General features: G+C 32.6%; 1 protein-coding gene across 17 annotated transcripts in view; it reads right to left on the reverse strand.

The window, feature by feature from the left end:
* LOC124540440 (muscle calcium channel subunit alpha-1-like) overlaps nt 1-21,485 on the reverse strand; it is a 108,040-nt gene extending 86,555 nt beyond the window's left edge. For all 17 annotated transcript variants that reach the window (XR_006967144.1, XR_006967143.1, XM_047118004.1 and 14 more), the window contains exon 1: nt 21,193-21,485. The gene's annotated coding sequence lies outside the window, so the exon portion shown is untranslated. The remainder of the gene's footprint in view (nt 1-21,192) is intronic.
* Nucleotides 21,486-21,915: the final 430 nt, after the last annotated feature.

A 21,915-nucleotide genomic window follows, 5' to 3' on the forward strand; every position in this document is an offset into this window, starting at 1 on the left:
AGTAACGACAAAGGATTTTATAAGTATATAGATATAGATAGGTAGAACGGAAATCCAATACGACCTGAGCGAGCTCAGGTGCGGATACATTATACAGGTGCCCGCGTGCCCCAGTTTGAGTCATATTGTACAGTCGGGGTAAGAAAAGGTTCGTCACATTAAGATCTATTTTCGCGTGCTCAGTATGAGCGGTAATCTTTACCGATCGAGAATGACATACTGCGTCGCAATGATTTGATGTTTAGATCCAAAAGGTGCTAAGAACTTAAGACTTGATAAAGGAATTTGAAAACTGACGAAGGTTTTCTTACTCTGCCAGGTCATTCAATTCCGTACCTCTGTTTGGATAATGATAATCCCATTTTAGGTTTAGTTTTACGTCTTTTAGTATGTTTGTTCAATGTTATCTTTAATAGTAATCTAGACCGGACACTTGTAGCTTAAGAATAACGGACGCCTATTTGTGAGTTTATTCACGTGAATTTCAATTTATATAACGTGTTTCAATTTTCCTAAATGTTAGTAAATCTTTTGTAAGAATTAGGTGACTTTTTTATTCTGTTTAACTAATATACAAAACTCATACCACAAATTTAGTATGTTTTAGAGAAATTTAGGGCAGGCAGGAGCTGGATGCGAGTAGCCGGAGAAAGACCACAGTGGCGTGCACTGGGAGATGCCCATGTCCAGCAGTGGACAAAAACGGGCTGATGATGTGATGTGATGATGAAAGATTGAGTTAATATATAACATATACAATATAGACTATTGACAAGCCTGAATCATAGGTAATCAAAATATTTTTTTTTATGGTATTGGTTGGCGGACTAGCGTATGGGCCACCTGATGGTAAGTGGTCACCATCATCCATAGACAATGACACTGTTAGAAATATTAACTATTCCTTTCATCGTCAATGTGCCACCAACCTTGGAAACTAAGATGTTATGTCCCTTGAGCCTGTAGTTACACTGGCTCACTCACCCTACAAACCGGAGCACAACAATACTGAATACTGAGTGTGTAATTTGGCGGTAGATTAACTGATGAGAAGGTGGAGTACCTACCCAGACGGGCTTGCACAAAGCCCTACAACCAAATAACTTTACTCAAGTAGGCTTTTACAAGCACTTTTGAATCGCTAAAGTTATTAAGTACGGGACATATACCACATTTTTTATTTTTGTTCGGTGGAGCTCGATATTTCGACATCATCTACGAATGTCTTGTTCACGAGACTCAACTTTTGGATCGTCATTTAACAACTATCTTAATTGAAACTATCACAAGTTCGAAATGTAGATTATATCGAAAAGAACCGGCAAGAAACTCAGTAGTTACTGTTTTTTTTTCAAACATTTAAATATAAAGTGTAACACGACTTTGTATAGTTTAATATAATTATGAAATATACATAGTATTGTTGTAAATATATTGTGACGCACTTACGTCATAATATCAATGCTTATTCCTACTCCGTTAAAAACATCCCGAAGGGAGCTTGCTACAAGATTATAAATAGACCGGATAGCTTTCTTTTGTCAAATAAAAATAGATTCAATATCTGTAGCGTTTCTCGAAGTAATACAAATGTAAATTGTCAACTTAACTTAAAATAATAGTAACAACTCTCCATTTTAAGCATTAATAACTAATATTTTAAGTTCGTGCTAGGAGTCCGGACAAAAATTTTCCAAAGATCCGGATCGAATCTGAGACTTTTTACATCGCTATCAAAACCATTGCGCTATTGGTGTGAAAAGATAAATGTTAATCTTTATATATTTGTAATTCAGTAATGATTTACGAGTAATAAATGTATTTGAGATTTTGATGTCCGGAAGTGGGTTATTAGTAGTTATTTATTTATCAACGTAATAAAACCGCTGATCCATTTAAATAATTGAAACTTAAGTGATGGACACGCTATTTATACTAAAAATTTTAAAGATTTACCGCTGAAAAAATATACTATCATTGTTGTAATATATTCTAGACTCACGGTAGAAACGTGATACGGAGACGTCAAAGTCAAGGTCAAAAACCTTTATTCAAAATAGAAGTGTTTACACTTTCTTATTGACTGTCGAAAATCTACCACCGGTTCGGGATATAATACCTCAGACCTGAGAAGAACCGGCGTGGGTACCGCTGGTTTTTAGTGGGTTTTCCCACATACCCCTCCACAATACAACATCTTGTGGGGGAAGGTTTAATGCGTTTTTCCAGCAAAAAAAAAATATATTTATATATTTTTAGAACCAAAAGTAGGAAGTAGGTTAACCTCTAAAACAATTATCTTTAATTTAAAATAATTAATCTACCACAATAGAAAAACATTTAGTCTACAGCACAAATAACCATCAATAATCACGTTACACCTTAATAATTATATTCGCGATCTCAATGTGTCAACTACGAATCACCCGCCTTTTTTTTTTTTAAAAAAAGTTAAGTAACTTGACGCAGATGTTGCTTGTTTATTCCAACAATATATATTCTAGACAACTACATCTATAGGTAGTATCATAAATGTGAAAGTAACTATGTATGTCTGTCGCTCTTTCACTACCAAACCGCTGAACCGAATTTGATGAAATTGGTATTGGAATTTGATCTCCAAGAAAGGAGATAGGGTACTCTTTTCCCCTGATAGATGACAACCAACACCCTAAAACGAACGAACACGTGCGCGATTTCTAGGACATATTTTAGGATATATTTGTGTGCGTAAACACAGACTTTCCCTTTTCAACCGACTTCAAAAAGGAGGAAGTTATCAATTCGTCTGTATTCTTTTTTATGTTTGTTACCTCATAATTTTTCACTAGGACCAATTTTCATAATTTTTTTTCTTTAACAGGTAGTGCTTCCCGTGTATAAAAATAACTATAACTACGTTATATAATCGTAAATCGACTTTTAAGTAGTCTAATATTTTTCATTTCATTTTACCGATGAGGACTCTAAAAAATATGTTAAATATGCAATTATTTTTATTACTTTTTAGTGCATTTTTATTCGTTTTAAAATAATGTTTTGTTTGAAGTCGGTTTTTCTTTTTGTTAAAATCTTATTTATTCTACAACAAAACAGTACTAACAGCCTAAAAAAATAGTCAGTTCTTTCAGTATGATACTTTGGTAGAGTGCTTATGATAGCATCGTGTAATACTTAAGAAAGATAAAGATTTTTAAGACATACTTTTAACCATAATCAACAGAAGTCCGATGGCCCAGAGATAGAACACATCGATTTTAAGGTCACGGGTTCAAAGACGGTGAAGCACCATTGATCTTCTCGAGTGGAAAACTTGTGTATATTTATCTCGCTCAATAACAATGAAGAATCTTACATGTGCGGCGAAAAAACTGAGACATTACGATGAGTTTGGACAAGTGAGTGATCGTATTAATTTAGTATTACTCACTAATTATATATTATACGATTAAACGTACTTAGTATTGTTGAGTTACGGCTTGAAGGACGAGTGAGTCAGTTAAACTAAAGGATGGTTAATATTTCTCAATTAGTTAAGCTATTCGCCAGTCCACCAATCTATGTAAAGTAAAAAAGTAAGAATTATTAAAAATTAATTTATTAACATTAAATGCTTACATATATACAAATATGAGTAAAACTAGTTACTGTATAAATCTTGATCGCGTGCAATGGTGGCAAGAATGCTAGCAGTATTTCCCCGTTGAATCGCAATTTCGATCCTCTGGGCAAAAAACGAACCAGCCCTCCTGTCACCAGTGGAGGCAATGAGGCGAGGTGTTATACTTTTGATGAAGCTTTTTGCACCACTACTCCAAGGATTTTTTTTTTTTTGTTTCGTTATCATTTGTTTCACTCCTTGAAATTTACTAGTACACAATGATTTTAGCATTATTTATTATTAATATGTTCTTGTTTTCAAGAAAATAATGTATTATATTGTAATTGTCATTGCGAAAACTTAGTACATATATATTTTTTGAAAGTATAGGTTGCCTAACTAGTCGCCATCAAAATCAAAATATTTTTTTTTTGAAGTAGGCTTTTACAAACACTTTTGTATCGTCATTTTACAATTAAGTGAAGCTACCACCGGTTCGGAAAGTAGATTCTACCGAGAAGAACCGCCAAGAAACTCAGTAGTTACTCTTTATCAACATTTAAAAAATACAAAGTCATGTTAGTTAATACAATTATTTAAATTAATATATCCTGCTTGGAAATCAACAGGTATTAACTCCACGCTTTTTTATCATCTATGAAATCTTGTATCGAATAATATGCTTTTTTACCAATGTATTTTTCACAAACGATTTGAATTTACGAAACGGCAAAGTTAAAAATGTCTGCGGATCATCAATGTGGACAACGAAGATATCACTAAATAAAATATTCAATTATGTGATTACCATGTAACTTGATTTTTAATTCAGTTACACAAAACAAAAACCCATCAAAGGCCTACGCAATGACGCCTGTGTAAGCAAAAACAAAACAAAAATAAAATGAAAAATAGTTACCTACTGATCTTCTATAGTTTTTTACAGTGAACCATAGCTAAACCTTTTTGATCGTCTGTATGTTTATAACGTATTCGATTGTGTTTCTATCAACGCTGCCAACATAAATAGAGTAACTACAATTGAATGAGCAAATAGGTCAGGGGGTCAAAGGGTCGTGAGGTTATCGTTATTTAATAAATGTTTCTGGGATTAATAGTTATTCAGTTACAAGTTACCGTCAAACCTTAATCGACTACGAGAAAGGTAATAGATTTAATTCAATAAAACTTAGCTTTACGATTGACTAGCAATCCAAAAACATATGTTATGATATGAAATAATAAATCAAATCAAATCAAAATAAACTTTATTCAAGTAGGCTTTTACAAGCACTAAGTGAAGCTACCACCGGTTCGGAAAGTAGATTCTACCGAGAAGAACCGGCAAGAAACTCAGTAGATACTTTTTTTACCCTTTAAAAAAAAGTCATGTTAAATACAATTATTTAAATAACCATAGAAACTTCTAAATTTATCAGTATTTCTTTACTATACTTTCCAAATATAGTATACAAAAACCTTCCTGTCGAATCATTATATCTATTAAAACAAAACCGCATCAAAATCCGTTGCGTAATTTTAAAAATCTAAGCACACATATAGATAGTAAGGGACTTCGTTTTATTCTATGTAATGACTATGTTTTAATGTCGATAAGAGTTATACAACTATAACTATACAAGCTTTCAACCCGGCATCGTTTCAGTATGATACGGGTATATGTAAAACATTTACATTGGTATACAAAACAAATTTGGATAAAGAATTTGTGTACCCAGATCAACTCATTAAAGTTTCATCGAATAGGAATTATGATTGAGAAACTAATAGGTAGATTGCAAGCATAAAAATAATAAAACAAAATTTTATATTTGACAAAAAAAAAAATCTAAATGTTCTTTATTAAATAAAACATTATAAGCCTTTACGAATCGTTTTATAAAAGAGGTTAATTAAACAAACGGATTACAAACTCATATATGTATAATAGTATTTTCTATTGGACAATTGGGACACGTTATTTGCTATCAACAAATTAATATAACGTTGGAACAATAATCAGTTAATGGAACTGAATGAAACGGTGCAATAAATTATAATTTTCTTCATTAATAGAAGTTTTTTATGACAACAATCTACCTAATACAGTTTTAAAATGACAAAACAAAAATATTTGAATTAATAGGATGAAATTTGCAAATGAATTTGCTTATGAATATTGAGTGAGTTTTCAGAAAAGATTTTTCAAAATTCAAATCCTAGGGGAACCGCCCTTGAAAAGGGTTGATGAAAGTTTGTATAGATATCTATCATTTCTGATCTTGATCATATAGGAATTAGTATTTAGGCTTATGGTGTTACATTATTTAAAAAAGGGAACATCACTTTCGTAGACCTGGTGACACTGGTGATACCTATGTTATTCAGCAAAATTGTATATTGACCCAAACATACTATACCTATGCTAATCAAGACACCAATTCTTTAAAATTTCTAGCTTCTATATGGATGTACACACCTCGTTCGATATAAATATCACTTTTTAATGAAAAATTTGTTTTACATTAAAACAATTATTAAAACTTAGCGAGGGTGAAATATAGGAAGTTCGTTATATTTGAAAGATTTGCAGAAATCAGTTTTTAATAAAATTAAAAGCACACATTAAGAAAATTTTGTACGTTTTCGTCTAATGTTTCGACGGGACATTTTGAGTGGTGGTGCCCATAGGGTAGTCTTGGTAGAATGTATACATATTCCGTTGGTATTCATTTAATACAATTCAATAAAATAACAATTCAATAATGCTCATATTAACTTACTCAAAGAAGAAATTTATTAACATAAGAATTTATAACATTAAGAATGCTAGCAGCATTTCCCCGTTGAATCGCAATTCCGATCCTCTGGGCAAAAAACGAACCAGCCCTCCTGTCACCAGTGGCAATGAGGCGAGGTGTTATACTTTTGATGAAGCTCAAAAGTATAACACTAACTAACTCGAATAAAGTATATTTAGTATCTTTACATGTCCACAAAAAATTATTAAAAAAAAAAAAAAAAACAAAAAATTATAATCTGTGTACGAGATTCGGTTATAAGCTTATCATTTTATCAGTGTTTGAAATACCTTCGAATCCAATTTCAGCGCTCTTAGGATTAACATTGTTTGCGTGTTAATATTCTGCGGTGTTAATACTAAACGTTCACTTGTATGGAGTAATTTATCAAGGAAAATTACTGAGGTGCGATTACTGGTTATTTAGTTAAGTTATATGAACAGGTGGAGTGGTAACCCGGCGGTTGGAAAGTCTGAATCTTAGCTGAATAAATATTCACTTGGGTTCAAAAAATAACAACATGATACATTCATTTCACTTTTTCATTACACTTCTGTTTTTATACTAGAACATCTCTTTAAATGATGTGTTGAATGAAGATCTAGATCTAGAAGATCTGATCTTGTTTCCGTATTAGAGCAACGTGATTAAATTAGCTTAAGTTCGTTGTAGTTCAAAGGCGGTATTTTTATAAGTGATAGTACTTTAATTATTGTATGTATCGCATTCTTACTCTTACTTGTACTTCTCACTCTCACACCTGACATTTCGACATACACACGCATACATATATATAAGCGTCAAAAAGTTTAAGATTTATTTACTTTTAATTGTGACGTAAAACACATGACAGCGAAGAAAGGGATATTTCAAAGTATATCGAAAGGAATTAGATTACGAACGTGAACTACTAGACTTATATTTCGAATATCATCATGTCTGATAACGAACTGATGGCTGACTCCCCGTTATATATATTTTTAGAACCAGAAGTAGGAAGTAGGCTAACCTCTAAAACAATTATCTTTAATCTACAATAACAATCAATCTACAACAAAAGATAAACATTTAGTATACAACACAAATAACCATCAATAATCACATTACACTGTAATAATTATATTCGCGATCTCAATGTGTCAACCACGAATCTCCCGCCGTTTTTTTTTAAGGGAAGTTGTGTGACTTGACGCAGATGTTGCTTGTTAATTCCAACAATATATATATGGAAACAATAATCATTCTTTACATCGCCAATGCGTTACCAACCTAGGAAACTAAGACATTAGTCATTATGTCCCTTGTGCCAGTAGTTCACTCACACTATATGTAGGCGTGAAAAGTGAGTTGGAATCCGTCAATGTTTGATTTCGTGTGTGTTATACAATTTTAGAAATTTCGGGTAATGCTGCGTTTTTGGCTACCGTTTTATAATATTAATATAATTCGGTTTGAATTACATAACATTAAAGTAGACAATTTATGTAACGTTTATATCACGATACACTACTCTTACGAAACGATAATATTTTCCGAAGAGCCTTTTAATATAATAATTTATTAATATCGTGGTATATAAATAAATATCAATCAACGCTATTTAAAATAAACCTATTTACATTGAGATTTTATTAATAAAATACTACAAAAACCTAACTATTAATGTTTTATCGATATCAATATGATGCGTTATTTTTAAACTAGTTGACGCTCGGCTTCGCTTTTTAGGTGTTGTCATGTGTAAGGCAAAAAATGCAGCCTATATCCTTGAAGATCAAGTTTCAAGTTCATCAAATTCGGTTCATTGGTTTGGTAATGAAAGAACGCCAGACAGACAGACTGAGTTACTTTCACAATACGCTACGCTAACCATACCCTGTATCCCCTACACCCTTTCATGCATCTCCGCCGTCCTTAGCCCTTACTTATTAGTTACTACTTATAATTATAACTGATCCATTACAACATAAAATTTTATTTTTAATTCAATTCCTTAAATTAATTAGTGACCTAAACGTCTTTTTGAATTAACGACATTTCATTTAAAGGCATAAAATTTATAGGATGTAATTTTAGTGTAGTTCTTGATTTCGAAACGTCAAAAGAGGCATTAAAGTCGGTGACTCCAGGAACAGTTTAAGCCTTAAATTGGCATATTGTAAAAATAAACCAATGTAGTAGTGTGAAAATAAACCACGTCCGCTAAAGGTTACAAATGTAACCGGGTTTAATCCCATTAGAGGAAATAGATGGCCATCCAGACCAGATCCGGCAAATTGTCCGATTTGTACGAAATTTGTTGTACGGTTCAATGTATGGCTCGTTAATGTTTACTTATTGTGTCCCCTAAAAGTGTCCCTCTAGGGAGTAATTAGTAGAAATTAATAGTGTTTGTATGTATACATATGTATATAATAGTATGAATGTAGCGAATGAACGAATGAATATATAAATTGTAAGATATTTAGAGGACGAGAGGTTTTTATTATTTGTAAAATTGTACAATTGATTAAGTTAAGTATAGAAAAGCTGATTTACTTTTTAGATTTGCAATACATGTATGTATTCTATAAGTATATAATAGGCAGTTGGTCTGACAAATAGGCCAAATGGTAAGTTGTACACACATATAGTACTGTAAGCTACATTAGCCAATGTAAGCATTGGCTAATAAAGTTTAAATAAGCATTTAATGTTTATTTTTATTTATTGTAAAAGTTACACCATCGAAAAAACAACACTTAAAAATAATATTTAATATGAGTGACATTTAAGGTGATACATCTATATATCATGCTAGCAAGCTATTATAGCTATGTAAAATATAAAATTAATTTGTAACTAAATAATTATTAACTAAATGTAATAAATTTAAGAATTAAGACATAACTAAAACAAAACATAAAAGCTAATATAAAAAAAAAGAAAGAAACAAAACTTGAACAAGACATTCGTAGATAATGTCGAAATATCGAGCTCCAACGAACATAAATAAAAAACAGGGTAAATATCCCGAAATTAATAACTTTAATAATAAAAATAGCCATGTTAATTTAAAATCTTCTATTACACCAATGTGCCACCAACCTTGGGAGTTATGATGTTTTGCCTTAAGTTAAACCAGCTCACTGATCCTCTAAGCCGTAACACAACAGATAAAGAGTGTTGCTCTTTTCGGCAGAATATGGTGAGTACTGAACTTATTCTGACGTAACTGTTCGACAATACTTTTTTATGAACATTTATTAATTAACGAATATATCATTTATTAACATAAGAATTAATAACATTAAATGATTTAATATTTATAAATATGAACTAAAACTAGTTACTGTATAAATCTTGACCGCGTGGAATGGTGGCAAGAATGCTAGCAGCATTTCCCCGTTGAATCGCAATTCCGATCATCTGGGCAAAAAATGAACCAGCCCTCCTGTCACCAGTGGAGGCAATGAGGCGAGGTGTTATACTTTTGATGAAGCTTTTTGCATTCATTAACATTTTCTTGCATTGTATATCAATAAAAATTCTATAATGAAACATTTGCATATACATTTAACTTTGGGTTGAATTATATCAAAAAGAAAAATATAAAATACAATTTTCCTAAAAAAATCAACAACGAAATGCCTTCGGAATAAATTAACATATATATTATATATTGGCCAGTTTTATTTGTATGACATTTTGATTGTTACAATATTAATGAAATATTGATTGTATAAAAAAAATATTATAATCAAAATACATTTCTGCGATTACATTATTATAGATAAGTAGCTAGGCTGTAGACTATTTGACTACAACCTGAGAACGGACATGGGCTACTTTTTAATTATAGAATTTTTATTTTAGACTGTTGATCTAAACTTATAAAATATCGTATCATGAACCCACTAAGGAGTTCTTTTATATTCTACGAGCAAAGCCGCGGGTAGCAGCAGCTAGTAATACATAATTCATTAGTTTTCTATTAGATCTGTTCTTCAATGGCATTTATTGAAGTACACTGGCTGCTTTATTAAATTTCACGACCTCTATCCATACGGATGAGCCTGAGGAAAGGGGGAGGGAGGGGATGAGGACGACCTCAGAAGATATGAATGGAGTAAAGAGTAACTACTGAGTTTCTTACCGGTGGTAGTTTCACTTAATTGTTAAATGACGGTTGCTTGTAAAAGCCTACTTGAATAAAGTTTATTTAGTTTTAAGGAGTAACATGATAGATATGAACATGAACGATAAGATGAGGAATAATAGAGTGAGTAAGTGTTAATAGTCTTCAAAGACAAGGTAACCCCCCCCAAATAGATAGTACACGGGCAAGGAAAAGAAAGGAGGGCTCTATCCAAAGACTGATCGGAAATAAGTGCTCTCAATCGTAAGCCTTCGTAATATTTAAACGACTTGATGTTATTTGAATAACAATTGATGTTAATAACAATGACGACCTCCGTGGTCGAATGGTGTGTACACCGGTTTTCATAAGTACGCGACTCTGAGGTCCTGGGTTCGATTCCCGGCCGAGTCAATGTAGATTATTATCATTAGTTTTCTATGTTGCCTTGGGTCTGGGTGTTAGTGGTACCGTCGTTACTTCTGATTTTCCATAACACAAGTGCTCTAGCTACTTACATTTAGATCAGAGTAATGTATGTGATGTTGTCTCATATTTATTTATTATTGTTATTTATTATTAGGTATCGAACTGATCTGATTACAGAGCCTGGATGTGAATAGTGGAACTTTTTAATGGACATTAGTTGAAGCTTTTAGTATGGTAATTTCATTCGAATAAGATAATAAATTACACTAGAAACAAGCATAATCATTTTTTTAGGTTGTTTTTGAACTGTTCTTACAGTACCAGTATACTATGTACTGGTAGAAATCGCCACGTAAAAAATATATACCGAAAACAATACCAATGGCTACCCATTATTTTTTCTGAAGTTTTAAAAATTTTGATAATTGAATGTTCATTTAAAAAAAAATGAAAAATAGCTCTACTCAGAGTACATTATTAAAGGGCACTGAAATTAGATTTTTATACCGGTGGTAGCTTCACTTAATTGTTAAATGACGATTCAAAAGTGCTTGTAAAAGCCAACTTGATAAAAGTTTATTTTGATTTTGATAGTCTTATTTTGACTGTCACTAAAGTATCAATAAACTATCACTAAGATAACACACACATTAACATTATTTTGTAAATTGTTACACACATTCAAAATAGTAAACGAGGTCAAGATGGCGGATATAATCGAAATTGGTTTTGTTTAAAAATAGAACACAAATCCATAATTGAGTTATTACTTTCATTACAAAATCTAAATTGTGTTTTTTATATGGTACCGCGGATGAAATAAATATAAGCTTCTAACTATGAGCATATGGCTTATTTGTTCATCGGAACAACTTGCCAGTAATTATAATTAATTATTCATTGGATTGACATAACAATCATTTTTAACAATGCATGTATTAATGATATTGATATTTATACAAATTAATAAACTTCTTTCTATTTTGCAAAAACTGCAATTATATCGCAATCACTGAACTTTACTGGGTTATAAATAAAATAAATAAATAATGGACAACAACACATACATTACTCTGATCCCAATGTAAGTATCTAATGCACTAATTGTTTTATGGGAAAGAAGAAGTAACGACGTTATCATAAACACCCAGACGTAAGACAACATAGAAAACAAATGAACTTTTTCTACATTGACTCGGTTGGGAATTGAACTAGGGACCGAGTGCCTTATCCACGAAACCTGTACACACTACTCGACCATAGAGGTCTTCGAGTAATTGGGGTTACTTACTGACTTCCAGACAGGATTTATTACTTACATTCTGGGTAGAATCTGTATTCCAAACTGGTGGTAGCTTCACTTAATAAAGTTTTTTGAATGACGATTCAAAGGTGCTTGTAAAAGCCTACTTGAATAAAGTGTATTTAAATTTTGATTTTATTAAATATCTTTTTAAGAATTCGTGAACTGTTCTTAATCTTGATCTAATTATATTTGATACAAACGATTAATTACTATTCACTTTTTTAAATCTAAATAAAATACACCAGATTAAAGATGAAAGCTACGAACAATTTAAAAAAACATAGCGAACTGTTCTCTGCGCTATTAACAGTCAGCGAAGCGTTCGTTTCTTTGAAGTTTTACTTCTGGACATTTAACCTTGTGCTAACTAGTTTGTCTCTGTCTTTGTACTATTTAGGGGTAATCCTTATAATAATTACAAAAATGTAAAATTTTAATTTAATATTATTATTATATAACCTTCTCTACAAAACGATGCATCATCTGGAATAAGTTTTACGGATATTGATTTAGCAGATTCATTTATTGTCTATTGGAGATTGCAACTTTACTTGATGGCAGAACTTTATGCAGATCATCTACGTAGGTATGTCATAAGTTATTCTACAGCCAAACAGTAGTTTGTATTGTTTTGGTCCTGTTTGATGGATGAGTAAGCCAGTGTAACTTCACACACAAGGGACATAACGTCTTAATTCCCAAGCACATTGGCGGTGTAAGGAATGGTTAATACTTCTTACGGTGCCATTGACTATGTGTGGTGGTAACCACTTACCATCAAGTACCTTCTTCATTTATTATTAAAATTGTTTTTTCCTATGTTTGTTTCCTTTATATAAACAATCTCAAATATTAACGGTTATGATCGTTGAAGAACAAAAAATACTCTCGTATGTGTTTGTGCTGTAAGAACATCGTTTGAAATTTATTCCATTGTGCTGTATAACATATGTAGATCAACATATGACAGTTTGATCCAACAAATGCAAGTATCGATACGATGTTTCCTTAACAGCTGTTTGCTTAACAGCACGTGGAAATTTAAGGACGAAAAAGCTGAAGAATAATGTTCGATATGTATTTTTTAATAAAATTATTTGATGCTTCTAATATCCCGTTAATGGTACTCATTAATAAGACTCATTAAATTACAAAAAGATAGGCCTTTTCAAAATTGAGTGGATTGTCTCCAAATCACACATACACACTTCCATTTAAATCTAAATAACACAAATTGCATATAAGAACTAGATTATATTTTTATCTAAAAGTTTATAGAACGTATTTTCGTATAAATGTATGCAATCGAGTAAATTTAAAAGTTCGACAGTTATGTGTAAGGCAATATTTGATGAGTTAATTATAAATTCCAAACTATTATAGTATTAGAATTTCTACAAGTATAATTCAAAACCTACCATTGTGATACCGTTACCTATGAATCAAGAAGTTAATAATAAATAATGTAGAGTACCGTGAATGTATAAAGATGACGAAACATCAAATGTTTTTCTTTTTTTATTGGTTTATATTTTTTATACTTCTTATTATTTTATTATGTGTGTTTATTTTTTAATGTGTCCTAATAAACAATTCTTTCTTTCTTTCTTTAAATGTGACAAACTCGACAAGTTTGGCAGATGCTTAACTTCGAAATTTATAAATAAAAAGAAATGAAAATATAGTTTTTAGTTAAATTATTTTTTATCTTTTTTTAATATCCGAATCCGCTATCAACAATTAGAATTATATATAGCAACGAATTATAGGGAGGGAGATGACTGTAAGAGAAATCATCCTACCGTTCGCCGTATAGCCTAATAACCTAGGTATAAGCTATACCCTCACGACGCGCCAATATCCATAAAATTAAAGTGCTTTTAATAATGCAGTCTCCATCAAGAAGAAACGAAAGAAGTATGTAAAATTATGTTAATATTACATACGTTATTCACGTTAAGTCGGCAAGAAGAGGTAGCCCAAATAAACAATGGCGTTATAAAAAATATTAATCATTCCTTATTTTCGCCAATGCATATTGCCAATATTACATTTACACTGGCTCACTCGCACCTTAAACCGGAATACAACAATACTGGGTACCGCCGTTTAGCGGTAGAATGTCTGATGAGTGGATGGTACCAAAGCAAACCCAGTCTGGTACAAAGCCTTATCAAATAAATAATAATAATTAATTAATCCCATAATAGGTAATAATTTTAAAATAAAGCTGTATGTATCAAATAATGACATACATAATAAGGTCAGGGGGCATAAAGAAATGTGATCAGATCGTGCAGGCCCTCATTATGCGGAGGGCACTCGACACCGAGATTATGCCACTCTACACTCTGCATATTGTTGAATTTTTATCATACATCTGGTCTTGAGGTTTCGAAAGAGTTTTAACGACGATATCAAAATGTTTTTTCGATTTATTAAAAGGATAAGTACTGGCAACATCAGGGCAGACATTTTTTACTTACTTACTCACACATTTAAAAATAAATTTCGACGGGATGCTCTCACACGAGATATATTTGTCATGTTTGTTATTCTTTTTAGAGTCGAGATGGCCCAGTGGTTAGAACGCGTGCATCGTGACCGATGATTGCGAGTTCAAATCCAGGCAAGCACGACTGAATACTCATGTGCTTAATTTGTGCGGTGAAGCGGTGAAGGAAAACATCGTGAGGAAACCTGAATGTGTCTAATTTCAAAGAAATTCTGCTACACGTGAATCCACCAAACCACGTTGGAGCAGCGTGGTGGAATATGTTCCAATCCTTCTCAAAAGGAGAGGAGGCCTTAACCCAGCAGTAAGCAACTTACAGACTGTTGTTTTTGTTGTTATTCTTTTATTTATATTTAGATTTAGTCTTAGTAACTTTTTAAATTTTGTAAATGTTAAATTGATTATATTTCAAGGTATCTTATTACATATGCAAATACCAAATGTAATCTACTTTTTAAAAATGAAAATTACTTTCAATCTATAAGTACGTATTTCTAAATGACTGCGCGTAGTTTTATAAAATATTAATTTCTAGTTTATCGAACGGAATGAATCGACTTCATCTCAGAGGATGTATCCAGCGATTGACAGTCGCTCCTACATCCGTGTACGAGTTCATCCTCACATCCTCTTCCGCGAGCATTCATTATTTTATCTCTTTTCTTTTTATTGGACAATAACTTTTCATAATATTGTGTACGTGACTTTATTGTTTTTTTCTTTGTTGTGATGTTTCAGTAAGTCTTAATTTATTATCATATTCTTTATTTTTGTCTCTTAAATATCAATCAAGTATATCCTACTAATATTATAAATGTAACAGTTTGTGAGGATGGGTGTATGTATGCTTGTTACTCTTTCACGAAAAAACTATTTGATTTGGAAATTTTACAGTCATATAGGTTATATATCAAAATAACATATATGCAAATTTATAACGATTTTATGTTATTTAGTCATAATACAAATATATGTATCAAGTAAACAGTACATCAAGTAAGATATGAATAATTAGGTATAGCATTCTTTCATTTAGCCCAAATTTGTTATTATTTTACAGAAATAAAAAAAATGTATAATTATATGTATACACATTATGTCCGTAATCCGTACACTTGTCACTATATAGCCGGTATCGACAGAAATATCACCCAGTTCATAATCATACTAATAACGGGAAAAAGCCGATGTAATGAGGACGATAGATCACAAACCATAAAGTTGCATCATTTAATCATCATCATCATCATCAGCCCGTACCCGTCCACTGCTGGACATAGGCCTCTCCAAGCGCACGCCACTGTGGTCTTTCTCCGGCTACTCGCATCCAGCTCCTGCCTGCCGCCTTGCGTATATCGTCACTCCACCGTGCCTGAGGACGTCCTACACTACGTTTGCCGAGACGCGGTCTCCACCCTAGAACGCGTTTTCCCCAACGTTTGTCGGTTCTGCGACAAATATGTCCAGCCCACTGCCACTTCATAAAGTTGCAATTTCGGAAAAAAATGTAATCAACATGATTGTGAACTAAACTAACGTATTGCATATGACGTCAGTAGGGGCGGCAAAATTTAATAGCATACTAGCTTACTAGCGGCAAATTTGTAAATCCGTCACTGGTGCTGGTAAAGCCAAAGTGATAGGCTTTCATCGGGACGACTCAATCTGGCAAATTTATGCGTAAACGATGCCTCCTTTTTTTGTATTCTACTATAAATATATGAGTTTTCTATGAGTACCTAAAGTATTCATACAAGACCAGTAACTCAACATCTTCATAGAATAAACACAGATTAAAAAACTTTTCTTGAGTTTATAAACAATTAAAAATAGTATTTTAATAATTATAACACGTAAAGAACATTGTAAAGGCGCCGAGTGGCTGTCGAGAGATGCGAGGGTCACGCTGTCATTAGAGGAAGGACTCTCGACAGTGTCGCGTTATTAGTACACCGCCTCTTGGTCTAGTGGCTAATTCATAAGCCCACATACTCCAAGGCCCTAGGTTCAAACTCATGGACTATGAAAAAGTAATGAATTATATTTGACGACCTCTGTGGTCGAGTAGGGTGTACACCGGTTTTCAGAGGTACGCTTCCCGAGATCCCGGGTTCGATTCCCGGTCGAGTCTATGTAGAAAAATTTCATTAGTTTTCTATGTTGTCTTGGATAACTTCTAATTTTCCATAACACAAGTGCTTACTACTAGGACTACTTACATTGGGGTCAGAGTAATGTATGTGATGTTGTCAATTGTCAATATTTATTATATTTATTTATATCATAAAGATCTAAGCTTTTTACATATAGACACACACACACACACACAGAATAAAATAATATAGCTAGCTTCGTAATATTAACTCGAAATAAAATATCGATAGCTTTCGACGTTCGGTCAAACAAATACAGCCATGTTAAATGAAAAATAAAATAAATCGAGTACAATTTAATCGTATCGATACTGTCGCCGGCGTCGGCTTCAATTTGAAGACAATTGGGATTGAGCGATCGACGATAAACCACGAATGGGAATTACAAAAATGGCCATGCAAATGTCAACACTATAGCTGTATTTTATATAACCTATGCCAGCGATTGAATTTAACAAAAAAGCTATTGTTGTAGCCAATATTACTTCTTATTATCCAACTTTCTGCCAGTGTAAGTCCCGTCAAAATCGGTCCAGCCGTTTCAGAGATTAGCCGGAACAAACAGATAGACAGACAAATAAAGATTGTAAAAAATGTTATTTTGGTATATGTACGATTATTTTAACATTACAAACAGACACTCCAATTTTGTTGTATGTATAGATTGTTACCGTTTTGTTTATTTAAATTAGTTTTAAAGAAATATGAAAAATTGAGAATTTAAATTTGGAATTCTCATTGATACTCCGAGCAAACATGCCTCGGTAGGTACCATTCACAGATCATAGGTGCCAAACAGTAATTCTAATGCCAAATAGTATTACTCAGTAATGTTCTGTTCAGATTTTCAGTGAGTCAGTGCAAGTACATCTTAGTTACAAAGTTTGGCGGCGCATGGTAATGTAAAGAATTGTTAAGATTCTCAGATCACCAATGTGTATTAACACTTATCACTTATCATAAGATAGTATTTTAATCGTAGCTACTTACTTTAATTATTATATGTAAATATGATTTAAGGCTACCTTAGAAGACAGATCTCAACGTCCAAGATTTAAACGCCGGGTCAGTAACAGTAAATTTCCCATTGCCGGGATAAGGCCTCTTTTCTCTTTCACGAGAAGGAAAATTCATTGGTGGTGGTGGTGTGACGGGGTTTGAACACGCAATCATCGGTTAAGATCGTGTATCTTTTTTCAAAAAGTTCGTGTATCAAATTTCACCTTCTAACCACTGAACCATATTGGCTCACCGAGAAAGTTAAACGCCGGGGTAAGACACCCGAAATCTGAGGCTTGGATTGATCTGTGTTAAGTCTCGATTCTTGGAATTACGTCATTATTTGGGACTCTTTTCGATCGTGTAATATTTTGAAACATTGAAAGTGGATAATGGTAATTTGGATTATAAGTATGCACACACTTGTGCACCATAAAATTCTCCTGCGTAGATGTCAAATCCCTCGAGAATGTCGCCGTGGACGAAATCGGTCAGGTCAATTATTATAAGTAAAATACTCGCACCAAATTGCGGGTTCATAGTTTGCTTTTGACCTAATCTAGTTGGACAGAGTTGCAAGTGTTACTATTAAAGGACTCTCTTGAAGTTTATTTTACACGAATAGTATTCGTATTTAAATGGGACAAAGCGAAAGGGCTCAATACCTTTTTTCTTTTAATCAACCGTTCTTATTTCTTTTATTTTTGATATTGACGAGTATAATATTATGGACCTTTTTTGGAATGCTCAAATTTATTAAGAAATTATTAATATTCACTATTCACCCCTCCTTTCTCAAGTATTTTTTTATTTATGTTTTACAGATTAAGCACACATACTTTGTACACCCCTACCATCCTATCCCTCTCCTCTACCTAAGGTTGCCTGGAAGAGATCGCTGTTTTAGCGATAAGGCCGCCTATTGTACATTTTTCTTTTCTTTGTTTTTGTTTTACTCCTATTATTTTTGTCTATATTGGTGTGCAATTAAGAGTATATAAATAAATACTCTGGTTATTTCCTTGTCAGGATTTTGATTAATAATTTTAAGGATTTTGTTTAAAAACTTTCATTCTTTATTTCCACCGTATGATAATTTTCTTAGATTAGCCCCAACATACAAACAAACAAAATTCACCTCTAAGAGATGATATCAAAAGATTACTTGTTAGCATGTTTCCTTAATGTCATTAAGATCCATTTTCGCGTGACTCCTTTGAAGATACTATCGATTTGAAACGTTTTGTAAATTTCCCTTTGATGAAATCGCTGACAGTAAACGACGTCTTCGATACAACTGACGATCATTTATCTGGCTGTTTGACCTGGTTTTGTTACTAGCTTTACTCTAAACTTTTACATGACAGGAGTCGATATGGTCCAGTGTTTTGGATGTGAAACTTAACTAAGATTGTGGGGCCAAACAGTTTAACCCAGAATCGGCGGTTGGACGAAAATCTACCAAATGTTTATTATATTGGTTCAGGTCAAAGTAAGTAAAGTAACAGCCTGTAAATTTTCCACTACTGGTCTATAGGCCTGCTCTCCCATTAAGGAGAGGGTTTGGAACATATTCCACCACGCTGTTCCAATGCGGTTTGGTGGAATGCATATGTGGCATAATTTCAATGACATTAGACACATGCAGGTCTCCTCACGATGTTTTCACCGCCGAGCACGAGCTGAATTATAAACACAAATCAAGCACATACATAAAGAGGTGCTAGCCTGGGTTTGAACTCGCAATCATCGGTTAAAATGCACGTGTTCTTACCACTGGGCTTTCTCGGCTCAATTTTAATTAGTTCAAATTTCCTTTTATAAGGGGAGGCATTTGTCCAATAGTGGTACATACAGACGATGTATACTACACATAAATTATGTTTATCCAAGATATTAAGGACCAAGGAATTTGTGCAACTGGGTACCTTTACATATTTATTTGTACTTTAAACTTTGTTTTGGAAAAGATTAGTGAGCCAGTGTACAGACACAAGTGACATAGCATTTAGTTCTCGTAGTTGGTTGTACATTGGCGATGTTATGAATGATTAAAATTTCCCAGTGTCTATCAGCAGTGGTGACCACTTAACATCAGGAGAAAATTGAAATTAAGTTTGATTGAAGTAAGTAATTTGGAGTAAGTTTTTCCATCAGTTAATAAAACAAATGGTAGATGGAGCGCGCGGAACATTAAAGTGAAGCAACAAAAGCGAATACAAAACCAGTGGCTAGAGTGAAAAAAATAATTATTTGTTAATAAGATACTAGTACTTACTAGTACTATAACATTTGTGTAGGTAGGCCGTTAGCCAATATTTACGTAGTGTCTTCACTTTATCATAGATTCATAAATATAAAGATAAAAAGGTTTTTCTCACAGCATCTTTACACAAGAGTAACTCTGGATTAAATCGATAAATTCTCTCAGGCGTTAACGATTAGAAGGTATTTGATAACCGATACTAATAGCTTAATGCTTGTGAAACTCTATACTTTGAAAGTATGAACACGGCGGTTCTTTAAAAATATCCGTTGCGGAATATTCTACGTGAAATAGTTATGAACATTTTGAATTTAGAATAGAAAAATAATATTAAAAAAATTGATTTACGCTGACTTGATTGAGTTTTAAAATATTTTAAATATCGAATATAAAAATTACAACAAAAAGAGGTTTTATTCCAATACGTACATAAATAATGTACTGTGTGTGTAAATAACATACTAACCATTTAGAGAGGTATGTTTTTTATGTTAAAATATCAGTTATTACAAACATTGTGTAAAACAAACTAACGAACAAAATATTAAAAAAATGTGTTTTTCTTGATTTTCTAATTCAGAATTAAGTTTAAAGTCAACTTATAAATTTAAGTCAAATTAATTTTTTTCTGTTTTTAAATTTCGTAAACACCTTCGTCTTCAATAATTTTATAAAAAAAGCATGAATTATTTATCACATAAATTATAACGTTTTATTTTTTTTTAATGACATTTTAAAGATAAATGAAACAAATAAGCGTTTTAAAATATTACGAAGATATTTTAAGGAGTAAACTGTATCTACAATGATGGTTTAATCAAATCTTAACTAACGATGAAGCAATTAAACATAAATCTCTCGTCTCAAATGATCATATTATCCAACGATTGTGTTCTGATGAAATAATTTGGCTACTGTATAACTAACGTCATTATAACTATTTATAAAATGATACAATTGTATTTATTTGTACATATTAAAGGTTAAAAAAATATTAATACTTACACAGGGTATTCATTTAAATCAATTACGGCTAAATACACGTTCCCACCACACTGTGCACACAAGAAATCAACTAACACTATGCATAAAACTTAAGTCCAATCCCGGAGAAACATATTGAGACGGTCGCTAGATCGGCCTCGGTAGGGGCGAAAGCGTAAAACACGCCATGTTTATTTCAATTGAAGCCCGTATCTTCTGGAATGGAATACGCCTCGAACGGGGTTTTTATTTTTTTTTTATTATTTTTTTTTTTTAAATTGGAGATGCGGTGGTCGTGCTTTCGGCGCAAGTTGGGCGGCACACAGCGAGGCGCGCAGCCGCAGTCCGCGTCAACTTCACTCGGCCGTGCGGCGTGCGCAGCGCTGCAACTTCACCTGCTAAGCCTGACCTCATTTCGGAACGCAATGAATTATTTTCGAAATGGCAACGCACTCGTTGCACGCACGTTTTTCTTTTTGAGCCGTCAAGCAAACTCGTTCGTTTGACTTGAATAATTAATGGCTCGCATTCCGTAATATCGCGTAAATAATAATTTATGTACCCGACACCTTATTTTGTTGACGGTCTGAAGATTAAGAGTACTTCATAATTAAAGTTTAATTATGTGTCTTATCAGTAAATAAATATGTCTTGACTTTATCGAGAACGATATTACAAATTGTGAAATCATTCTGTATATAATATTTAACTTTACTTAACATTCTAGTTCGCAAGAGGTTCCGA

Source organism: Vanessa cardui, chromosome 25, assembly GCF_905220365.1.
Source record: "Vanessa cardui chromosome 25, ilVanCard2.1, whole genome shotgun sequence".
Classification (NCBI taxonomy): Eukaryota; Metazoa; Arthropoda; class Insecta; order Lepidoptera; family Nymphalidae; genus Vanessa; species Vanessa cardui.